Here is a 23,433-nt window from a genome sequence, read left to right as displayed (position 1 = left end):
GCCCTTTAGGTTTCCCTTTAGACTTTCCTTGGGCCAAAGCTAAGGCTTCCCCAAGAGCCGCTGGCTCAGCTTTCCGCTTCTGTTTCCGACTGGAATTGCCTCCGGTTTCTTGGGCGACTGACTTGAGCTTGCCACTCCTGAGTCGATCCTCATCTTCGCCATTAGCGTACTTGGTGGCAATCTCCATCATCCGATTCAGGGACATATCCCCGGTTCGACCGAATTTCAAATTCAGTTCTCTGTACTTGACGCCTTCCTTGAAGACACAAACTGCTTGGTGGTCGGGCACATTCTCCACCGAGTGATGTGACGTGATCCACCTCTGGATGTAATCCCTCAAAGTTTCATTCGGCTTCTGTACACAAGACCGCAGTTCCGTCAGCCCTGCCGGTCGCTTGCACGTACCTTCAAATGTGGTGACGAACACTCGGGAGAGATCCTCCCAAGTGTAAATGCTGCTAGCCGCTAACTGGTTTAGCCACGCTCTAGCCGAGCCCTCCAACATGAGAGGCAGGTGCTTCATGGCCACTTCATCATTGCCGCCGCCAATCTGGACGGCCACTCGGTAATCTTCAAGCCAAGTATCGGGCTTGGACTCGTCAGTGAACTTACTGACTCCAGTCGCCAACCTGAAGATGGGAGGAATCACAGCTACCCTGATGGCTCTACTAAAGCATTCTGGCCCCGAAACATATACTCTGCTGCTGGCTGGCGCATCTCTGTCATGGCCTTCTCGGTGAGCCCTGTTCCTGTCGACCAGACCTTGGACGAGGATGGATCTCGCGTCAAAGCCTGGCCCTCTGGGGTCGACTGGAATCCTTCGCCCACCACTATGAGGGCTCCTATCATCCTGCTGGCAAGGCACATACGACCCGCTCCTCGGGGGAGGCGTGGGCACTCGACATCGACCGTCACGATCGACTCAGTGATCATACTGCTCATGGTTCCCATACTGGTCACGCCGGTCTCCACATCCCTCATGCCTCGGGGGTGATCTCGGGCTGTGAGCCGACTGGACTGTGTCCGCAGCAACGGATCTGCTGTGAATTCTGTTCCGCGACTGAGAAACAGCGGAATTCTGATCTCCTGCTGCCCGGAGTAACGCTCTGATCTGCAGCAAGCCTCTGCCAGCCTCCGACTGGGAAGGCTGAATCGACTCCGCTATATGGGCCGCAGCTGCTAAATTCTGAATCGGAGTCTGATATACCTGCGGGGGCGGGAAGAGCTGACGTCGACTGGATTCGGGAACCCGTTGTTGCGCCCGCTCGTCAAGTGCTCGCTGGAGGTTCTCCAGTCGAGTGCGCTCGGCCAAGTTTGCCAGGCGCACGTCCTCCAAGGCGCGAGCCTCGGGGGTTTCTCCAACGATAGGAGTGTGCAGCGCATCCACATTCCGGCGGCGAAGTTCTTCTCTCTGCAGTGACGTGAGAGGCTCGGGAAGATACTCCTCATGGGGACGTGACGGGTTGCCTCCTCCCGCGCCTCCGTCGGTGCGGGTAAAACCGGAGGGACTGGGCGGTCCGTCGACCATCAGAACCTCTGCCGCCGGATCGCTGCTGTCGCACTCGGATGCAGTCTCTTCGGAGCCAGTCAACAGGTCGAACAGGCCGTAGAGGGATTCGTCGGGCTCGATTGCCGCGACTTGAGGGATGGCCGACTGACGGGCCACCGCATGTCTCACCCACCGCTGAAGTCTCGACCGACCAGAGCGCTTGCGCCGACGGGAAACGGGGAGGGAGGACAACGCAGGAGCCGACCGGTAGGGGGTCGACGGTTGCCGCAGGAGAACGCCGCGGACGCACGCGCTAAAGTGCGTTGCCCCGTGGACAGGGAGTGCGTCCACGTCGAGCGGAGCCTCTTGAAGCCAGGCGGAGTCGTCGGCGATGAACGTGAGCGCGCCGAGACGGATCTCGCGGCCCTCCACCAAAACTCCGTCGAAACCAAGATGATTCGGGTCGGAAAAGATCGCAACTCCTCCAACAAAATGCTAAAACACTTGCCCCATGGTGGGCGCCAACTGTCGTGGTTCTAAGTCTGACAGTAATATAGGGGGGTAAGTATGGAGAGGCGAGATCTTAGCTATGGAGAAGTTGTAAGGACACAGGGTTTACGAGTTCAGGCCCTTCTCGGAAGAAGTAAAAACCCTATGTCTCGGAGCCCGGAGGCGATCGACTGGATTATGTGAGTATGAGTTACAGAGGTGCGAACCCTTGTCTCGGAGGAGGGGTGGCTTATATAGAGTGCGCCAGGACCCCGGCCAGCCCACGTTACGAAGGGTTCAATGTACATTAAGGCAGGGCGTTACTGGTAACGCCAGTAATAAAGTGGTACGATGATCATAAAAGCTATTTAATGACCGACCGTTAGCGTGCGGGGTGGCTTTAGGTCTCCTGGTCGTCGAGTGGTTGGATCTTGGTCGAGTGATCGCTTCTTGGTCGAGTGACTTCGAGTCTGTCGAGTGGAACACCTTCAAGTCGATTGAAAGGTGATTTCTTCTAGAGATGTCCTTGGGTAGGGCAGTTAGGACAGGTCCATGACCCTACCCTAGGTACATAGCTTCATCATTCATAACGTCTTGGTTCTGTGGGATGGGTGCGTCACCTAGTGGTGCTTCTAGGACATAATCTTTCTTGGCAGCTATGAGGATGATCCTCAGGTTCCGGACCCAGTCCGTATAGTTGCTGCCATCGTCTTTCAGCTTGGTTTTCTCTAGGAACGCGTTGAAGTTGAGGACAACGTTGGCCATTTGATCTACAAGACATATTGTAAAGATTTTAGACTAAGTTCATGATAATTAAGTTCATCTAATCAAATTATCCAATGAACTCCCACTTAGATAGACATCCCTCCAGTCATCTAAGTATAACATGATCCGAGTTGACTAGGCCGTGTCCAATCATCACGTGAGACGGACTAGTCAACATCGGTGAACATCTTCATGTTGATCGTATCTTCTATACGACTCATGCTCGACCTTTCGGTCTTCTGTGTTCCGAGGCCATGTCTGTACATGCTAGGCTCGTCAAGTCAACCTAAGTGTATTGCATGTGTAAATCTGGCTTACACCCGTTGTATGTGAACGTTGGAATCTATCACACCCGATCATCACGTGGTGCTTCGAAACAACGAACTGTCGCAACGGAGCACAGTTAGGAGGAACACTTTCTTGAAATTTTTATGAGGGATCATCTTATTTACTACCGTCGTTCTAAGTAAACAAGATGCAAAAACATGATAAACATCACATGCAATCAAATAATAGTGACATGATATGGCCAATATCATATAGCTCATTTGATCTCCATCTTGGGGCTCTATGATCATCTTGTCACCGGCATGACACCATGATCTCCATCATCATGATCTCCATCATCGTGTCTCCATGAAGTTGCTCGCCAACTATTACTTCTACTACTATGGCTAACACTTTAGCAATAGAGTAAAGTAATTACATGATGTTTATGTTGACACGCAGGTCATAAATAAATAAAGACAACTCCTATGGCTCCTGCCGGTTGTCATACTCATCGACATGCAAGTCGTGATCCCTATTACAAGAACATGATCAATCTCATACATCACATATATCATTCATCATTCATCACAACTTTTGGCCATATCACATCACAAAACACTTGCTGCAAAAACAAGTTAGACGTCCTCTAATTGTTGTTGCAAGTTTTTACGTGGCTGCTATAGGTTTCTAGCAAGAACGTTTCTTACCTACGCCAAAACCACAACGTGAATTGCCAATTTCTATTTACCCTTCATAAGGACCCTGTTCATCGAATCCGATCCGACTAAAGTGGGAGAGACAGACACCCGCCAGCCACCTTATGCAACTAGTGCATGTCAATCGGTGGAACCGGTCTCACGTAAGCGTAAGGTTGGTCCGGGCTGCTTCATCCCACGATGCCGCCGAATCAAGATAAGACTAGTAACGGCAAGCAAATTGACAATATCAACGCCCACAACTACTTTGTGTTCTACTCGTGCATAGTAACTACGCATAGACCTAGCTCATGATGCCACTGTTGGGGATCCTAGCAGAAAACAAAAAAATTCCTACGTTTCACCAAGATCAATCTATGGAGTCAACTAGCAACGAGAGGAGAGTGCATCTACATACCCTTGTAGATCGCGAGCGGAAGCGTTCAAGAGAACGGGGATGATGGAGTCGTACTCGCCGTGATCCAAATCACCGATGACCAAGTGCCGAACGGACGGCACCTCCGCGTTCAACACACGTACAGAGCGGATGACGTCTCCTCCTTCTTGATCCAGCAAGGGGGAAGGAGAGGTTGATGAAGATCCAGCAGCACGATGGCGTGGTGGTGGATGCAGCAGTGATCGCACACTAGTGCAAAACCGGGCAATAGCACCAGTTTGTAAGGCCTTTAGTGCCGGTTCCATAACCGGCACTAAAGTGTGGGCACTAAAGGCCCCCCCCCTTTAGTACCGGTTCAGCATGAACCGGTGCTAAAGGGAAACCACGTGGCACGAGCCAGCTCTGGGGGCCGGGAGCCCTACCGGTACTAAATGTTTGTGGGTTTTTGTTTTATTTTGTATTTTTCAATTAATTTGTGTTATCAATTTAATTTAGGATTGTTTTACGTTATAATGAGTTGTAGTCGTCATCATCATCATCATCATCGCATATTAATAAATAAATAAATAAACTCTAGCTAGCTAAAAATCATCGTAGTCGTCTAATTACCACTATTTAATCATCATAGTCATTACCGCTAGCTATCTAATCATCACCAACACTGGCTAGCTTAAAGAGGAGACATTCACTTTGTAACAGAAGCAAAGATATCATCGAGTTCAACATAATCATCACCAACATCGAAGTTCAGGACACGGACATGAGACACTAATTAAGAGCATGAACTAGTGCTGCTCCCTCTCAGGTAGAATAGCATAGAACATGTATAGCTCTCCTGATTCATCATACTGGAGCATGCAGATGAATCTGTCTCCTAATTTTGGGTTGCGCTTCTCCTTGCTGCCCCCTAGTACTTCTCTACGATCATTAACAATTTTGCTCCAATCTAAGCATTCTTCGCTTTCAGAAATCCTGAATGCACTCATGTGCAATGTAGGATATCTTGGCCGTAAGCTAACCATTGACATGTCACCTTTAGTCTCGATCCACTGAGGCACAACTGTCATCGGAAGTCCCTATTGAAGAACATCGTATAGTAATTAATATACTAAGCAATGAAAATTTAGCTTCAAAAATAATGTATGCAAAAGATGCACTAATTAAGGACAAATAGTTAAAATCTTATCATCTTTCGATTATAGATGTGACCGTATTTCAATACGATCATCATTGGTCGCACGTTTTGAGTACTAATATTTCTAAGTTCAGGAATTTTTTTGTCTTGACAGTATTAAGATCCTCAAGCCATGAAACATAATGACTTATCTCCTCGCAGTTTAGTTGAGCCCCGGGGCAGTAGTAGGTCATGTCTACCAAGCGCCGGACATTTTGCTTGAATCAAAATAAGCTAACAATACAAATTAGTTGTCAACTATTTTTGAATAAACTGTATCAAAGACATAAACATATGCATGCATGGTTGAGAAAAACTCACATAATGGTAGAACTCGAGACGTTTGCACATCAACTCAGATGTCTATATTACCTTCAATATCATCTTCCGGACGAATATCAAAGGTGACAACCATACCAGGCTCAAATGCATAAGCCTTGCATAGTGCTTGCCAAGTTTTGCATTCAAAATGGGTGTATGTGTCTCCATTATATAATTTGACGTTGAAAGTATACCCATGCTCTGTCTTCAAGTAAACTCTCTTTACCTTCATATCATCTATAGCACTAAAACCTATCTTATCCAAGACAAAAATTCTTGCATGGCAGGGGATGCGCTAGTAGAATAGTGAAAATTTAAAATTATAAGTTGAAGCAAATGAAGCATAAGTTTTGCATTCAAATAATAATTGACAAAGTGACTTACTGTATCAACTTCGAATGTCTCATCCAGCTTGATGCTGAAGCGCCTACCATCAACAAGGAAATTTCTGTCGCACAGGCCGCGCTGGTCTTCACAGTGTTCGCACATAATGAAATCTTTTTCGTCGTCAGATGACATTTCCTATGTTCATATAGGTGAAACATTAAACACCTAATACTATCTAACATTAATTAATATCTAGCCAAATATATATTCATCTAACATTTGACATTAATATATCTAACTGTAATCGGCAATTTTGTTACTAAAAATAAACTAGTTATATTAATTATTGAACTAGTTCAAATCTCATATACCTAAATAAACTAGTTCGATAATTTTCTTACTAAAAATAAACTAGTTATATTAATTATTCAACTAGTTCAAATCTCTAGTTCGACAATTTTCTATCTAGCTAATTCATCTAACATTCGACACTAATCAAACATTCGATCATCTAATTAACTTTTCTAAAAAACAGAAAATAAGTAAAAAAATGTGTGTGTGTATGTGTGTGTAGTGTGTACGTATATATGTGTGTGTATGTGTGCGGCCCCGTACGCCGCCGCCCAGTATGTACGAGCGGGGGCGCCGGCGTATGGGGCGGGGGCGGCGGCGTACGTACGGGCGGGGGCGCCGCCGTACGGGCCGGGTGCGACGACGACGGACGGCGGCGCGGCGGGTATACGCGAGAGCGACAGACGTACGGGACCGCGGTGGGACGACGACGGACGGCGGCGCGCGGCGTTCGGGGCGGCGGCGCGAGACAGCGACGACGACGGGCGGCGGTGGGGATAGCGACGACGACGACGAACGACGGGCGACGGGCGGCGAGGACGGGTTCGAGCTGCGCGTGAGAGGTTGGAGACGAAAGAAGTGGGAAGATCTAACTGAATTTTCGTAAGTGTTGTATATATAGGAGAGGCCTTTAGTACCGGTTGGAGCCACCAACCGGTACTAAAGGCCAACTTTGGCCAGGCCAAGAGGCGGGAAGAGCAGGCCTTTAGTACCGGTTGGTGGCTCCAACCGGTACTAAAGGGTCTTTAGTACCGGTTGGAGCCACCAACCGGTACTAAAGGCCTCGCGCTGCCACCCCAAAGTTTAGTCGCACCTTGCCGGGCGAAGGACAGCCGCACTGGTTTATAAACCCAGCTGCGGCTACCTCTTCTAACTCCTCTATATAGCAGGCTTGTGGGCCTAAACTCTGCGTGCTGTCCTGTGAGTCTGCTGGGCCTTTAAGGCCTGTAATTGCACGACTGTGGCCTAGCAGGCCCACAGGGCAGTGCCCCAATTTTTTTATAGTTTTTTTCTTTTCTGCTTTATTTTCTTCTATTTATTTCTGCATAGTTTTTTGTATAGTTTTTTCTTTTCTGTTATATTTATTTTCTTCTATTTATTTGTGAGTAGTTTTATTCATCTAGTTTGCCAAAATTCAATATTTTCAGAGTTCATTTTATAGTGATTTTCAATTTCACGGTCATTTTGTGAACGATTGAAAAAGAGCAAATATAATTTTTTTTCTTTTCTGCTTTATTTTTTCTTCTATTTATTTCTGAGTAGTTTTTTCTTTTCTGCTATATTTATTTTCTTCTATTTATTTCTGAGTAGTTTTTATATAGTTTTTTCTTTTCAGCTATAGTTTTTTTTTCTTTTCTGCTATTTTTTCTTTTCTGCTATTTTTTCTTTTCTGCAAAACTTGATGGTCAAAGTCTGGAGTTATAACCAAAGTTTAAAAAAAAGAAATGCCGACGTGCAATTAGTTTTTGCCATAACAGAAGAAGTCCGGAGTTGTAATAAGTTATTAAAAATAAAAAAGAGGTGCAATGCTCGTTAATTTGCTTCAAGCCTTTCGGAATAGTGTAAACTGCACTGCGCGTAGCTCCGTGCAATCTACCATATTCCTGAAGGCTTGAAGCTAAGCAACGTGAGCATTGAGCCTCTTCTTCATCGTCTCTGCACTCAGGGCTTATAAACCGCTCCTAGCCCCTCTCTCTTGGCGAGGTGGGACTAAAAACAGCTTACCATAACCTCATTAGTACCGGTTCGTGGTACGAACCGGCACTAAATGGTGATGGTGGGGCCATAGCCTGACCGCAGGCTGACACAGCCTCTTTAGTACCGGTTCGTGGCATGAATCGGTACTAAAGGTTCGCCACGAACCGGTGCTATTGATCGCCGCCACGAACCGATGCTATTGTACACATTAGTGCCGACTGAAATTCAAACCGGCACTATTGTGCTTCACGTTTGACCCTTTTTCTACTAGTGGCAGCAGGGCTTCGCCGAGCTTCTGCGAGAGGGAGAGGTGTAGTAGGGGAGAGGGAGGCGCCAACGCTTGAGGTGCGGCTGCCCTCCCTCCCCCCCTTTATATAGGCCCCCTAGGGGGTGCGCAGGCCCTAGGAGATGAGATCTCCTAGGGGGGGCGGCGGCCAAGGGGTGGAGTACCCCCCAAGGCAAGTGGAGGCGCCCCCTCCCCTAGGGTTCCCAACCCTAGGCGCATGGGGGGCCCAAGGGGGGCGCACCAGCCCACTATGAGCTGGTTCCCCTCCCCACTTCAGCCCATGGGGCCCTCCGGGATGGGTGGCCCCACGCGGTGGACCCCCGGGACCCATCCGGTAGTCCCGGTACAATACCGGTGACCCCGAAACTTTCCCAATGGCCGAAACTACACTTCCTATATATAATTCTTCACCTCCGGACAATTCCGGAACTCCTCGTAACGTCCAGGATCTCATCCGAGACTCCGAACAACTTTCGGATTACTGCATACTCATATCTATACAACCCTAGCATCACCGAACCTTAATTGTGTAGACCCTACGGGTTCGGGAGACAAGCACACATGACCGAGACGACTCTCTGGTCAATAACCAACAGCAGGATCTGGATACCCATGTTGGCTCCCACATGCTCCTCGATGATCTCATCGGATGAACCACGATGTCGAGGACCTAATCAATCCCGTACTCAATTCCCTTTATCAATCGGTACGTTACTTGCCCGAGACTCAATCGTCGGTATCCCAATACCTTGTTCAGTCTCGTTACCGGCAAGTCACTTTACTCGTACTGTAATGCATGATCCCGTGATCAACCACTTGATCACATTGAGCTCATTATGATGATGCATTACCGAGTGGGCCCAGAGATACCTCTCTGTCATACGGAGTGACAAATCCCAGTCTCGATTCGTGCCAACCCAACAGACACTTTCGGAGATACCTGTAATGTACCTTTATAGTCACCCAGTTATGTTGTGATGTTTGGCACACCCAAGGCACTCCTACGGTATCCGGGAGTTGCACAATCTCATGGTCTAAGGAAATGATACTTGACATCCAGAAAAGCTACAGCAAATGAACTACACGATCTTTGTGCTATGCTTAGGTTTGGGTCTTGTCCATCACATCATTCTCCTAATGATGTGATCCCGTTATCAATGACATCCCCATGTCCATAGCCAGGAAACCATGACTACATGTTGATCAACGAGCTAGTCAACTAGAGGCTCACTAGGGACACATTATGGTCTATGTATTCACACATGTATTATGATTTCTGGATAATACAATTATAGCATGAATAATAGACAATTATCATAAACAAGGAAATATAATAATCATTTTATTATTGCCTCTAGGGCATATTTCCAACAGTTCAAAACATCATTGAAGTCCCGATTCTAAGCCGTAAAGCATGGCATACTGAACTATCGAGTAGTCATCAGCTTTGCTCTACCAGACGTTCATAACATCTGGTGTTGCTCCAGCAGCAGGCCTGGCACCCAGCGGTGCTTTTAGGACGTAATTCTTCTGTGCAGCAATGAGGATAATCCTCAAGTTACGGACCCAGTCCGTGTAATTGCTACCATCATCTTTCAACTTTGCTTTCTCAAGGAACGCATTAAAATTCAACGGAACAACAGCACGGGTCATCTATCTACAACCAAACATAAACAAGCAAGATACTATCAGGTACTAAGTTCATGATAAATTTAGGTTCAATTAATCATATTACTAAAGAACTCCCACTTAGATAGACATCCCCCTAATCCTCTAAGTGATTACGTGATCCAAATCAACTAAACCATGTCCGATCATCACGTGAGATGGAGTAGTTTCATTGGTGAACATCAATATGTTGATCATATCTACTATATGATTCATGCTCGACCTTTCGGTCTCCGTGTTCCGAGGCCATATCTGTATATGATTGGCTCGTCAAGTATAACCTGAGTATTCCACGTGTGCAACTGTTTTGCACCCGTTGTATTTGAACGTAGAGCCTATCACACCCGATCATCACGTGGTGTCTCAGCACGAAGAACTTTCGCAACGGTGCATACTCAGGGAGAACACTTCTTGATAATTAGTGAGAGATCATCTTAAAATGCTAATGTCAATCAAAGCAAGATAAGATGCATCAAAGATAAACATCACATGCAATCAATATAAGTGATATGATATGGCCATCATCATCTTGTGCTTGTGATCTCCATCTTTGAAGCACCGTCATGATCACCATCGTCACCGGCGCGACACCTTGATCATCATCGTAGCATCGTTGTTGTCTCACCAATCTTATGTTTCCACGACTATCGCTACCGCTTAGTGATAAAGTAAAGCATTACAACGCAGTTGCATTGCATACAATAAAGCGACAACCATATGGCTCCTGTCAGTTGCCGATAACTAGGTTACAAAACATGATCATCTCATACAATAAAATTTAGTATCATGTCTTGACCATATCACATCACAACATGCCCTGCAAAAACAAGTTAGATGTTCTCTACTTTGTTGTTGCAAGTTTTACGTGGCTGCTACGGGCTTAAGTAAGAACCAATCTTACCTACGCATCAAAACCACAACGATAGTTTGTCAAGTTGGTGTTGTTTTAACCTTCACAAGGACCGGGCGTAGCCACACTCGGCTCAACTAAAGTTGGAGAAACTGACACCCGCTAGCCACCTTTGTGCAAAGCACGTCGGGAGAACCGGTCTCGCGTAAGCGTACGCGTAATGTCGGTCCGGGCCGCTTCGTCCAACAATACCGCCGAACCAAAATATGACATGCTGGTAAGCAGTATGACTTATATCGCCCACAACTCACTTGTGTTCTACTCGTGCATATAACATCAACACATAAAACCTAGGCTCGGATGCCACTGTTGGGGAACGTAGTAATTTCAAAAAAATTCCTACGCACACGCAAGATCATGGTGATGCATAGCAACGAGAGGGTAGAGTGTGATCTACGTACCCTTGTAGACCAACATCGGAAGCGTTATGACAACGCGGTTGATGTAGTCGTACGTCTTCACGGCCCGACCGATCAAGCACCGAAACTACGGCACCTCCGAGTTTTAGCACACGTTCAGCTCGATGACGATCCTCGGACTCTGATCCAGCAAAGTGTCGGGGAAGAGTTCCGTCAGCACGACGGCATGGTGACGATCTTGATGTTCTACCGTCGTAGGGCTTCGCCTAAGCACCACTACAATATTATCGAGGATTATGGTGGAAGGGGGCACCGCACACGGCTAAGAAAACTATCACGTGGATCAACTTGTGTGTCTAGGGGTGCCCCCTGCCCCCGTATATAAAGGAGCAAGGGGAGGAGGCCGGCCGGCCCTATGGCGCGCCAAGGAGGAGGAGGAGTCCTAGTAGGAGTAGGACTCCCCTCTTTCCTACTCCTACTAGGAGGGGGAAAGGAAGGGGGGAGGGAGAAGGAAAGGGGGGCGCCGCCCCCCCTCTCCTAGTCCAATTCGGACCAGGGGGAGGAGGCACGCGGCCCACCCTGGCTGCTCCTCTCTCTCTCCACTAAGGCCCATACGGCCCATTACTTCTCCCGGGGAGGTTCCGGTAACCCTCCGGCACTCCGGTTTTCTCCGAAATCACCCGGAACACTTCCGGTGTCCGAATATAGCCGTCCAATATATCAATCTTTATGTCTCGACCATTTCGAGACTCCTCGGCATGTCCTTGATCACATCCGGGACTCCAAACTAACTTCGCTACATCAAAACTCATAAACTCATAATATAACTGTCATTGAAACCTAAGCGTGCGGACCCTACGGGTTCGAAAACAATGTAGACATGACCGAGACATGTCTCCGGTCAATAACCAATAGCGGAATCTGGATGCTCATATTGGCTCCCACATATTCTACGAAGATCTTTATCGGTCAGACCGCATAACAACATATGTTGTTCCCTTTGTCATCAGTATGTTACTTGCCCGAGATTCGATCGTCGGTATCTCAATACCTAGTTCAATCTCGTTACCGGCAAGTCTCTTTACTCGTTTCGTAATACATCATCTCGCAACTAACTCATTAGTTGCAATGCTTGCAAGGCTTATGTGATGTGCATAACCGAGAGGGCCCAGAGATACCTCTCCGACAATCGGAGTGACAAATCCTAATCTCCAAATACGCCAACCCCCATTTACCTTTGGAGACACCTGTAGAGCTCCGTTATAATCACCCAGTTACGTTGTGACGTTTGGTAGCACACAAAGTGTTCCTCTGGCAAACGGGAGTTGCATAATCTCATAGTCATAGGAACATGTATAAGTCATGAACAAAGCAATAGCAACATACTAAACGATCGGGTGCTAAACTCATGGAATGGGTCATGTCAATCACATCATTCTCCTAATAATGTGATCCCGTTAATCAAATGACAACACATGTCTATGGTTAGGAAACATAACCATCTTTGATTAACAAGCTAGTCAAGTAGAGGCATACTAGTGACGTTTTAGTTTGTCTATGTATTCACACAAGTATTATGTTTCCGGATAATACAATTCTAGCATGAATAATAAACATTTATCATGATATAAGGAAATAAAATAATAACATTATGATTGCCTCTAGGCCATATTTCCTTCAGAGATCCGGGACGGAGACAGCTTCGGGGCGGGGGAGTACTCCCCAACGCTCAGTGATCACATCTGCGAGGCATTACGGATTGGATACTCCGAGGAGGAGGCGGCCGGACTAGTTGAGGAGATTGTTCCGGTGTCTAATCAAGCTTGGGATGGACTGTGCAAGGCGGACGCGGTCGAGGTACTCCGGCGAGTTGTGCATCGACGGACGGCACTGTCGGCGATTCATCCTTGGAGAGGACCTCTACCTAAGGTACGTCTCCCATCTCTTACCCTTGGCGATCTTTTAGGCTCGTGGAAGGTAGTCAAAGCTCGCCGGAAGAAGAACCGGCCAGTGGCGGCGCCGACGTCGGTCTTGGATCTCGGTGAGATCCAGGCGGCCAGGAACGCTCGTTTGAAATTGTTGCTGGGCCAAGATGGGCCGATTTTGGAGGAAGTGGGCTTGGGCGCAAGAGAGCCTGGGCAAGTGGCCCAGGAAGCGCACCAAGTTACCACCGAGACGGGCCGACTGGGGCTCGTGGTGCGGGACTCGGGAACACGAGCGGTTTTTGATCACGCACGAGGCTATCCCAGGATCGCTAAGCCTGGCTTCCCTAAGCTAGGTATTGGTCAAGCGACTCGCGTGACGACGCCAGCAGCGATCTCCGTCGCGCTTCCATCATCTGGCGCGGACGGCATGGCTGGTCGGGGGGCCGGACCACCACCAAAAACTGATCCCCCGCCGCTGCAAAGTGCTCCTCCGCCCAGGCCGCCGGTCCGAGATGCGAGGGGCGTGGCAAACCCTAATGGCTCGGGACGGGGGCGCTACGCGGGTGCGGGACATGGTGACCGTGCCTAGTCTCGTTGGCAGTGGGGTGATGACGGCTATAACGCCTATGGGGATGGACAGCATCGGGGTTCTTCTTCAACGGGCTGGAGGAGGCCGTGGCTATGCATGGCAGAACGACGACGGTGGCGGCCATGATTTCTATGGGCCTACGGGAGGTTTCGTGGAGGGCCAGCTGGTCCTACTTACCGTCCACGCGACAATTATCGATATAACCGGGGAGGGAGGGGAGGTGGTAGACGACCGCCCCTGCCTAGACCTCCACCACCTCCAGCCCAGACGACAGAGGTGCAGAAGGCACCGACGACGGTGCTTGGGGAAGCGGTGACTAAGCCAGCGCTACCGGCGGCTGCCATGGAGGCGGTTACGGCGTTAGCGACGGTACAGGTGCCCGTGGCTAAGCAGACGGCAACTAAGCAGCGGGATTTGGTTTCTGATAAGAGTTCTGACAAGGCTGCCGATGAACGTAAGTAAGGGTGCGGACAAACGCGACGGGAAAAAATTATCCAAGTGGGCACTTAAGAAGAAAAAATTACCGTGTTACAGATGCGGTGAACCAGGACATTTTGTGGCAGAGTGCACTACTGAGCTGTGTGACTATTGTAATAGATTGCAGCATGCGTCTACTGACTGCCCACTTCTTTCTGACCCCAAACCGGTAGTCAACATTTATGGGGTCTGTTGTCAAGAGTTAATGTTTTTTGAGTCACCGGAAGTGGCACCTATGGCGCACGTGATGGAGAGTTGCTTTCTCGCAGTCGTCAAGGTCACTAATGGGGTTTTGATAGAGACTCAGATTGTATGACAGTTGCGGGACTTGGTGCCAGGTGATCATCAGTGGGATCTTGTTAAGTTGGAGGACCAGACTTACAAGGTTGATTTCCCCACTAAAAAGGATCAAGATGATAACACAGACCAATGATGGGAGGAGAAACGTGGCCCTGCTCGCACATTATTAAAGTTAGACCTTTTTAATTTCTACTGGTTGAATGTATGTGTGTTGCTGCAGAGATACAAATATCTATATGTAAAACCAAGAATATCAAGCCAATATTAAATCATCGCTTAGTTTTGAATACCATACACCGTGTCATGCAACATATTTCAACTTCACTCAATTGATCACCCATAAAAACCAGCCGTACATATGTAAGCCATACTGGATCAGACGGTGCCGAGCATATAGGTGCATATATACAAGCTCAACTACAACTTTCCTGTGGTGTGATGTGGTTCACACCACGATAGAAAATCTGCACGAACCATGACGCTCAATCGGACGACCAAGATTTGAGTGAAAGCCAACTGCATTTCATTCAGGTGAATAAAATACGGAAATACTAACGCTCACACGTGTAGCAGTTTTACAACTCGCCTACACGTGTGTATCACCGTCCAGTCGAGTTTGCACCAATCTTGACACATTGAGGCAGATTTTAAGTGCCACGTAGGACGGGGCTGGTGTGTGGGCGTTGGAGAGTTCGTCCACACGCCCCGCGGCACGCGGTTTGCCAGCCGCATTGTGTGGGCGAACTAGTTTCTGCCCCCACAGCCACCACCTAGTCCACGCGTGTATGGACGAACTGCTTTTCGTCCACACGACACTCGTACGTTGTTGGATGGCAATTGTAATTGCGCGTATGTGGCAACTAAGTAAACACACATGGCAACTGTGATTCGTTGCTAGACGGCAACTGCAATTGCGCGTACGTGGCAACCAGGGTAAACACACATGGCAATTGTGATTAACCATACATGGCAACTATGGTTGTACCACACGTGACAACTAGGTAAACACACATGGCAACTACTGTTTGACCCTATGTGGCAAGTAGTTAGTCACACACAACAACTATGGTTTGATTACACGCGGCAACTACCATAAATTAGACATGGCAGCTATAGTTAACCAAAACAGATAGAGTTGTCATACTTTTACAACTATATTTGCCATCCCGGATAACTACATCTGCCATCCAGGATGACAACTAAACCGTCATCCCGCGAGGTACCTAACGTAGTTGCGGCAGGACGTGTGGACATATTTGCTTCGTACCACACACGCGGGGTGGAGATGATACTATTTATTGAGCGTGTGGCACGAAATAGCTGCGCCCACACGTGTGGGCAATTCTAATATTCGTCCACGCACAGCCCGTGTGGGCTGTCACCTGCTCACACCACACACGGTGTGTAGGCGAATGCGTAGTATGCCACACGTGTGGGCGTTATCAGCGTCCATAAAATAGCATAACCCTCTATTTTTCTGGACACGTATCTTTGTCTAATCATGGCATAAAAAAACTTCAACACGATGTGAGTTACTTATTAGCATAAGAAGAAGCCGGCCAGCTGGATCGGTACCCTGCAGGATCGGTGCCGAGCATATAGGTGCATATATACAACTTTCCCATGGTTCACATCGTGACAGAAAATCTGGAGTGAAGTTTAAAATAAATTCTGAGGTTGTAGAGGCCCACGTAAATGAACCCTCATCTTAAAATCCCTGAAATTGGTGTATTCTGACCTCTTTGATCCCGATCAATCCTGACCCTGTATGAGTAAAATCTTGTTTGGTGTAATAGAAAAGACCCGATCCCATCTGGGATTGATTTCTACTGTCGCTTACTATGATGGCCCACCAGTCATATGCATCTCCTTCCCTAGTCTCTTCCTCACAAGTTCTCACTTCCTAACCGAGCTGTTGATCCTCCGTTGCATCAGCCCCGCAAGTAGCCTAGCACATTCACCTCCCACATCGTCGACCCGTAAAACCGAGGCGAGCTCGGGAGGCTGCACAGCAGGCTGTCCGCAAGGCTACCGTGCCTGCCTCAACCATGGCAGCGGCTAGCTCGGGCATGGGTGCAAGGAGGGTTGCCAGACGCGCGAGCGCTGCGTGGAAGGGAGCGGCGACATTGGAGCTGGTGGTGGTTGCGGTGGGCGAGCACGGCACGCGCACAATAGAACACCGACGGGGACAGAGTTGGCAGGGAGAGGAGGTGGACCACGAGGCAGGAGAGGAGGCGGCGGCAGTTGACGCGAGCCAGAACTGGCTGCATGCTGATCTCGCTGAAAACGAAGGCATATTTCATGTGCTAGAGGAAGAAGAAGGCGCGGGACACGAGGTGGATTTGGAGCCACCTGGAACTCATGTGCGTCAGGCTTCAGATCCTGTGCGTGAGGAATCCCCCTCCTTGGATCTGGCGCACAGCAGAGGCAACTCAGGCCAACTGCATGGCGGCGCATCAGCGCACCGGGCGCGCCCCACGCGCGAGCCCGTGACAACGACCGACGCAACAGTGACCGGATCGGTATCCGTGTCGGGGCCAACGCGTCGCAGGGGGCAGCTGGGCCAACCGCAGGGTGAGATTCCACACCCTATGCGCGGCCCTGTGATGGTGACAGGCTCGCGATCTTCACAGCCCACGCGCGCGCAGGAGGCAGCGCTTGGGTCAGGATCTTCTGCGGCCCAAAACTCAAGAGCGAGCGACTCTTTGGCCACACAGCAAACTACAGCTTCAAACTCAGGATCTTCTGAGCGAAGCGGATCCGATTCTTCTCCAGGATCATCTGCGGTTTCGTCTTCTGCAGCATCTCCTGTGCAACAACCATCACAGTCTACTAGGCTGCAATCAGCTATAACTTCGCGTGTCACAACCCGATTGCAGAAAGGTATAAGAAATCCAAAAATTCGAACTGATGGCACTATACCGTATGGCTTGTTGTGTGTTATAGGAGAACCAACAAAGCTGGAAGATGCACTTGGAGATACTAGATGGAAAAAGGCAATGGATGAAGAATATTGTGCACTTATGAGAAACAAAACATGGCACCTTGTACCAAATCAAAGAGGTAAAAATGTCATTGACTGTAAGTGCGTCTATAGAATCAAAAAAGGGCAGATGGTTCAATTGATAGGTACAAATCACGTCTAGTTGCAAAGGGTTTTAAACAGTGTTATGGTTTAGATTATGAGGATACTTTCGGTCCCGTTGTTAAGGCTGCAACTATTAGACTTGTGCTTTCTATTGCTGTATCCAGAGGATGGAGCTTGAGACAGCTGGATGTTCAGAACACGTTTTTGCATGGTGTTCTGGAAGAGGAGGTTTACATGAAACAACCGCCTGGGTATGAGAATAAAAAAACACCTCACTATGTTTGCAAACTTGATAAGGCTCTTTATAGTTTGAAACAAGCACCGAGAGCATGGTACTCAAGGTTGAGCTCTCAGTTAAGGCATCTTGGTTTTGTTGCATCCAAAGCTGACACGTCACTTTTCATTTATAACAAGGCAAACACAGTTATATTTGTCTTAATATATGTTGATGATATTATAGTTGCAAGTTCTTCACAAAGTGCCACTAATGCTCTTCTCCATGATCTAAGTTCAGAATTTGCTCTCAAGGATCTTGGTGATCTACATTTCTTCCTAGGAATTGAAGTTAAGAAAGTTCATAACATCTGGTGTTGCTCCAGCAGCAGGCCTGTCACCCAGCGGTGCTTTTAGGACGTAATTCTTCTGTGCAGCAATGAGGATAATCCTCAAGTTACGGACCCAGTCTGTGTAATTGCTACCATCATCTTTCAACTTTGCTTTCTCAAGGAACGCATTAAAATTCAACGGAACAACAGCACGGGTCATCTATCTACAACCAAACATAAACAAGCAAGATACTATCAGGTACTAAGTTCATGATAAATTTAGGTTCAATTAATCATATTACTAAAGAACTCCCACTTAGATAGACATCCCCCTAATCCTCTAAGTGATTACGTGATCCAAATCAACTAAACCATGTCCGATCATCACGTGAGATGGAGTAGTTTCATTGGTGAACATCACTATGTTGATCATATCTACTATATGATTCATGCTCGACCTTTCGGTCTCCGTGTTCCGAGGCCATATCTGTATATGATTGGCTCGTCAAGTATAACCTGAGTATTCCGCGTGTGCAACTGTTTTGCACCCGTTGTATTTGAACGTAGAGCCTATCACACCCGATCATCACGTGGTGTCTCAGCACGAAGAACTTTCGCAACGGTGCATACTCAGGGAGAACACTTCTTGATAATTAGTGAGAGATCATCTTAAAATGCTAATGTCAATCAAAGCAAGATAAGATGCATCAAAGATAAACATCACATGCAATCAATATAAGTGATATGATATGGCCATCATCATCTTGTGCTTGTGATCTCCATCTTTGAAGCACCGTCATGATCACCATTGTCACCGGCGCGACACCTTGATCATCATCGTAGCACCATTGTTGTCTCACCAATCTTATGCTTCCACGACTATCGCTACCGCTTAGTGATAAAGTAAAGCATTACAACGCAGTTGCATTGCATACAATAAAGCGACAACCATATGGCTCCTGTCAGTTGCCGATAACTCGGTTACAAAACATGATCATCTCATACAATAAAATTTAGTATCATGTCTTGACCATATCACATCACAACATGCCCTGCAAAAACAAGTTAGACGTTCTCTACTTTGTTGTTGCAAGTTTTACGTGGCTGCTACGGGCTTAAGTAAGAACCAATCTTACCTACGCATCAAAACCACAACGATAGTTTGTCAAGTTGGTGTTGTTTTAACCTTCACAAGGACCGGGCGTAGCCACACTCGGTTCAACTAAAGTTGGAGAAACTGACACCCTCTAGCCACCTTTGTGCAAAGCACGTCGGGAGAACCGGTCTCGCGTAAGCGTACGCGTAATGTCGGTCCGGGCCGCTTCGTCCAACAATACCGCCGAACCAAAATATGACATGCTGGTAAGCAGTATGACTTATATCGCCCACAACTCACTTGTGTTCTACTCGTGCATATAACATCAACACATAAAACCTAGGCTCGGATGCCACTGTTGGGGAACGTAGTAATTTCAAAAAAATTCCTACGCACACGCAAGATCATGGTGATGCATAGCAACGAGAGGGTAGAGTGTGATCTACGTACCCTTGTAGACCAACATCGGAAGCGTTATGACAACGCGGTTGATGTAGTCGTACGTCTTCACGGCCCGACCGATCAAGCACCGAAACTACGGCACCTCCGAGTTTTAGCACACGTTCAGCTCGATGACGATCCTCGGACTCTGATCCAGCAAAGTGTCGGGGAAGAGTTCCGTCAGCACGACGGCATGGTGACGATCTTGATGTTCTACCGTCGTAGGGCTTCGCCTAAGCACCACTACAATATTATCGAGGATTATGGTGGAAGGGGGCACCGCACACGGCTAAGAAAACTATCACGTGGATCAACTTGTGTGTCTAGGGGTGCCCCCTGCCCCCGTATATAAAGGAGCAAGGGGAGGAGGCCGGCCGGCCCTATGGCGCGCCAAGGAGGAGGAGTCCTCCTCCTAGTAGGAGTAGGACTCCCCTCTTTCCTACTCCTACTAGGAGGGGGAAAGGAAGGGGGGAGGGAGAAGGAAAGGGGGGCGCCGCCCCCCCTCTCCTAGTCCAATTCGGACCAGGGGGAGGAGGCACGCGGCCCACCCTGGCTGCTCCTCTCTCTCTCCACTAAGGCCCATACGGCCCATTACTTCTCCCGGGGAGGTTCCGGTAACCCTCCGGCACTCCTGTTTTCTCCGAAATCACCCGGAACACTTCCGGTGTCCGAATATAGCCGTCCAATATATCAATCTTTATGTCTCGGCCATTTCGAGACTCCTCGGCATGTCGTTGATCACATCCGGGACTCCGAACTAACTTCGGTACATCAAAACTCATAAACTCATAATATAACTGTCATTGAAACCTAAGCGTGCGGACCCTACGGGTTCGAAAACAATGTAGACATGACCGAGACATGTCTCCGGTCAATAACCAATAGCGGAACCTGGATGCTCATATTGGCTCCCACATATTCTACGAAGATCTTTATCGGTCAGACCGCATAACAACATATGTTGTTCCCTTTGTCATCAGTATGTTACTTGCCCGAGATTCGATCGTCAGTATGTAAAAGGGCTAAAACAAATCCAATAATTATCATGATAGAAAATATTTATCCGGTTTTGTATGTGTTTATGTGTTGGCAACCATACTAACTTATAATGATGTAAGACGCTTTGTACGTATAGAAACTGAAATGAGTTATGAAGAAAAATAAAGATGGAAGGAAAAGTATTCTAGAGTATTTGTCAAGCTTAACCTTATCAAGCTTTCAGGTCAGCTTCTAAATTACAAAAAAATGATGAATCCCCAAATAAGAAAGAGCCAACAATTTGGAACATGCTACAAAACTGGTGAAGATAGAAAGCATTCATCCTCTTTTTCCTTGTCGTAAGGAGTAGCTTCAGCATACATTTGTAACAGTGTAATACCTGATCCGGAAAACGTTGTTCATTATTATTATTGGAGGAAAGAGGCGCGCAGACAAAGAAAGAGAGGCGGTGCAAATAAGGCCTTAAACAGCATGTCTTCAAGTTTGATGACTGCAAATATGTTGGATCATTCGAAACTGCACAAGTATATAAGAACAAATATATGTGCCAAAATAGCGAAAGGTATTTGGTTTCTCTGTCATGAAACAAAATAAATCCGACTGAGTACAGTTTATATGATTTCTCTGTACCAATATATGGCAGCTGTATTAGGAAAGATCCTTTGAAGGATCTATTTATTGGAACTCAGCCGGATTAGTTTCTTCATTGGATCTTTCTGTATGGTAAAATTCTCTTTATTGAAACATAGTAGAGATTGCATACCTTTACAGAACAGCGAGAGATATTCTCTAACAACAGTTCCGGAGTCATGTGACCCGTTTTAGATGTATAAAATCATGTAACTGAAATAGTAGTACATCTTCAATATCTTGCCTCCTACTGAATCTCACATAATTTACTGGATTGCTATGCAATTATGATAAAGTTTAATGTATATGGTAGTACGAAGTAAAGCCCAAGGAAGCCGACATGAATATGATATGTAATCATGGGAAATAGACTCTGCATCTTGACTTTCTTCAGTACCCCTCTTGATCCTACTTTGTAAGACAAGATTGTTGCATTCTTATGTACGTGCCATATATAATTACACATTTTCAGTACAGCAATCGGCAACCTAAGATAATTCTAAATCTATAATTCTAGATTGCTTGAAGCCTCACGATTCTTATTTAATATGTAATGCACGTGCACCCATTGAACAGACACTTTGTCGGTGTGGGTGCTGCGAAAGAAGCTGAAGTCAACGCGGATGCCGATGGTTGCCGGAGAGCATGCCCTGAACGTGGATGGAGTCGTCGCAGTAGCGGCAGAAGAGCGTCTGGCCTCCAGGCAGAAGACGATGGCGGCGATGGCACGTGTGTTCCCGAAGGAAGACGAAGCTCCTCGCGCTTCCCCCATCGTGGCTAGCGTGTATGATGGCGGCAGGCGGCTCGCGATTAGCTTCCTAATAGAATGGATGCGTCCGAGATAAGTTTTTTAATAGAATGGATTTGTCTGAAATTAGTTTCCTAATAGGATGGATGCACTCTGATTTAGTTTCCTAGAATAGGATGCACCCGTGATTATTAGTTTCCTAATTGCTCAGGCGTGGAGTTTCATATTTTCCTTCACGGTGGAGTACGGTCAGTCAATGTAAATTGCTAAGTGCACACAGAAAATAGTTTAGGTTAAGGCTAACCGTTAGATTGACTTTAGTGGGCCTAATCATGCGGTGGTATTGGATCTGTATACGCTTTGTGGGGTGTACTTAAAAAAGTTCTTATTTGATTATTTAATAGTAGTATAGATCAAGAGTCCATATAATCTCAACCTCTTCCTGTACTTTTGTTTAAACTCCTTTTTCTCTTGTAAACGATCAGATCAGAAGGTCGATTGTTCCTTGCTTGTACGCCACGACGAGGGCATCTTCTCGTCCCCAATATATACATACCATGTGGCTCTCTCGAGGAGTAGGAACGTTTCCAACTTAATAGAGACCAGAGCGGCGACCGCATCAGCTCTCTCCCGGACGGTCTGCTCCACCAGGTCCTCCTCCGGCTCCGCTGCGCCCACGCCGCCGCGCGCACCAGCGTCCTCCCCCGCCGGTGGCGCCATGTCTGCTCCGGCCTCCCCGTGGTCGACGTCACCCTCAACGACGTCCCGCTCGGCTCCCTTGAGGCCGCTCTCCGCCACGCAGCCAGGCCCCGGGTGCGCCTCCTCGACATCCGTGTCCCGGAAGAGGGCAGCAGGCTGCCCGCCGACAGCGTCTCCACGGTTCTCCGTGCCGCCGTGGCGCTCGCGCCGGCGGAGCTCCGCTTCACCCTCACGCGGTACGTGGACTGGACGCGCCCCATACAGCTGCCTTGCCTTCACCGCGCCACCTCGATCGAGCTGCGCGGGGTGTCGCCGCACGTGTTGTCGTTGCGCGCTCATTCAGGTTCCCGGCGCTCGAGAGGCTGACCCTCTCCGCGTGCTACCTCGACCTGGGCTTCGAGTCGCCGCGCGAGAGACACGGAGACGGAGTGCTCCGTCGGGTCGACGTCTTGACCCTGCACATGTGTGCCAAAGTATGTCTCCCGTCCTGCCTGCCCTATTTATATATGGACTACCGGCTAAATTAAACTTATTCATGATCATGTCTTGCTTAATTGATTTTGCAGGGTTCATATTGTCTTCACCCAGTGGAAGAGTACCACCTTGCCACAGAGATACGTAGAAATATGGGCACCCACTTATCTGGTTATTTGAACCTACATCTCACAACAAGAGGGCACATGCTTGGACCATTTGT

This window comes from Triticum dicoccoides, chromosome 6A (genome assembly GCF_002162155.2).
Source record: "Triticum dicoccoides isolate Atlit2015 ecotype Zavitan chromosome 6A, WEW_v2.0, whole genome shotgun sequence".
NCBI lineage: Eukaryota > Viridiplantae > Streptophyta > Magnoliopsida > Poales > Poaceae > Triticum > Triticum dicoccoides.
The sequence above is the reverse complement of the archived record's forward strand: the minus strand, read 5'-3'. Positions refer to the sequence as shown.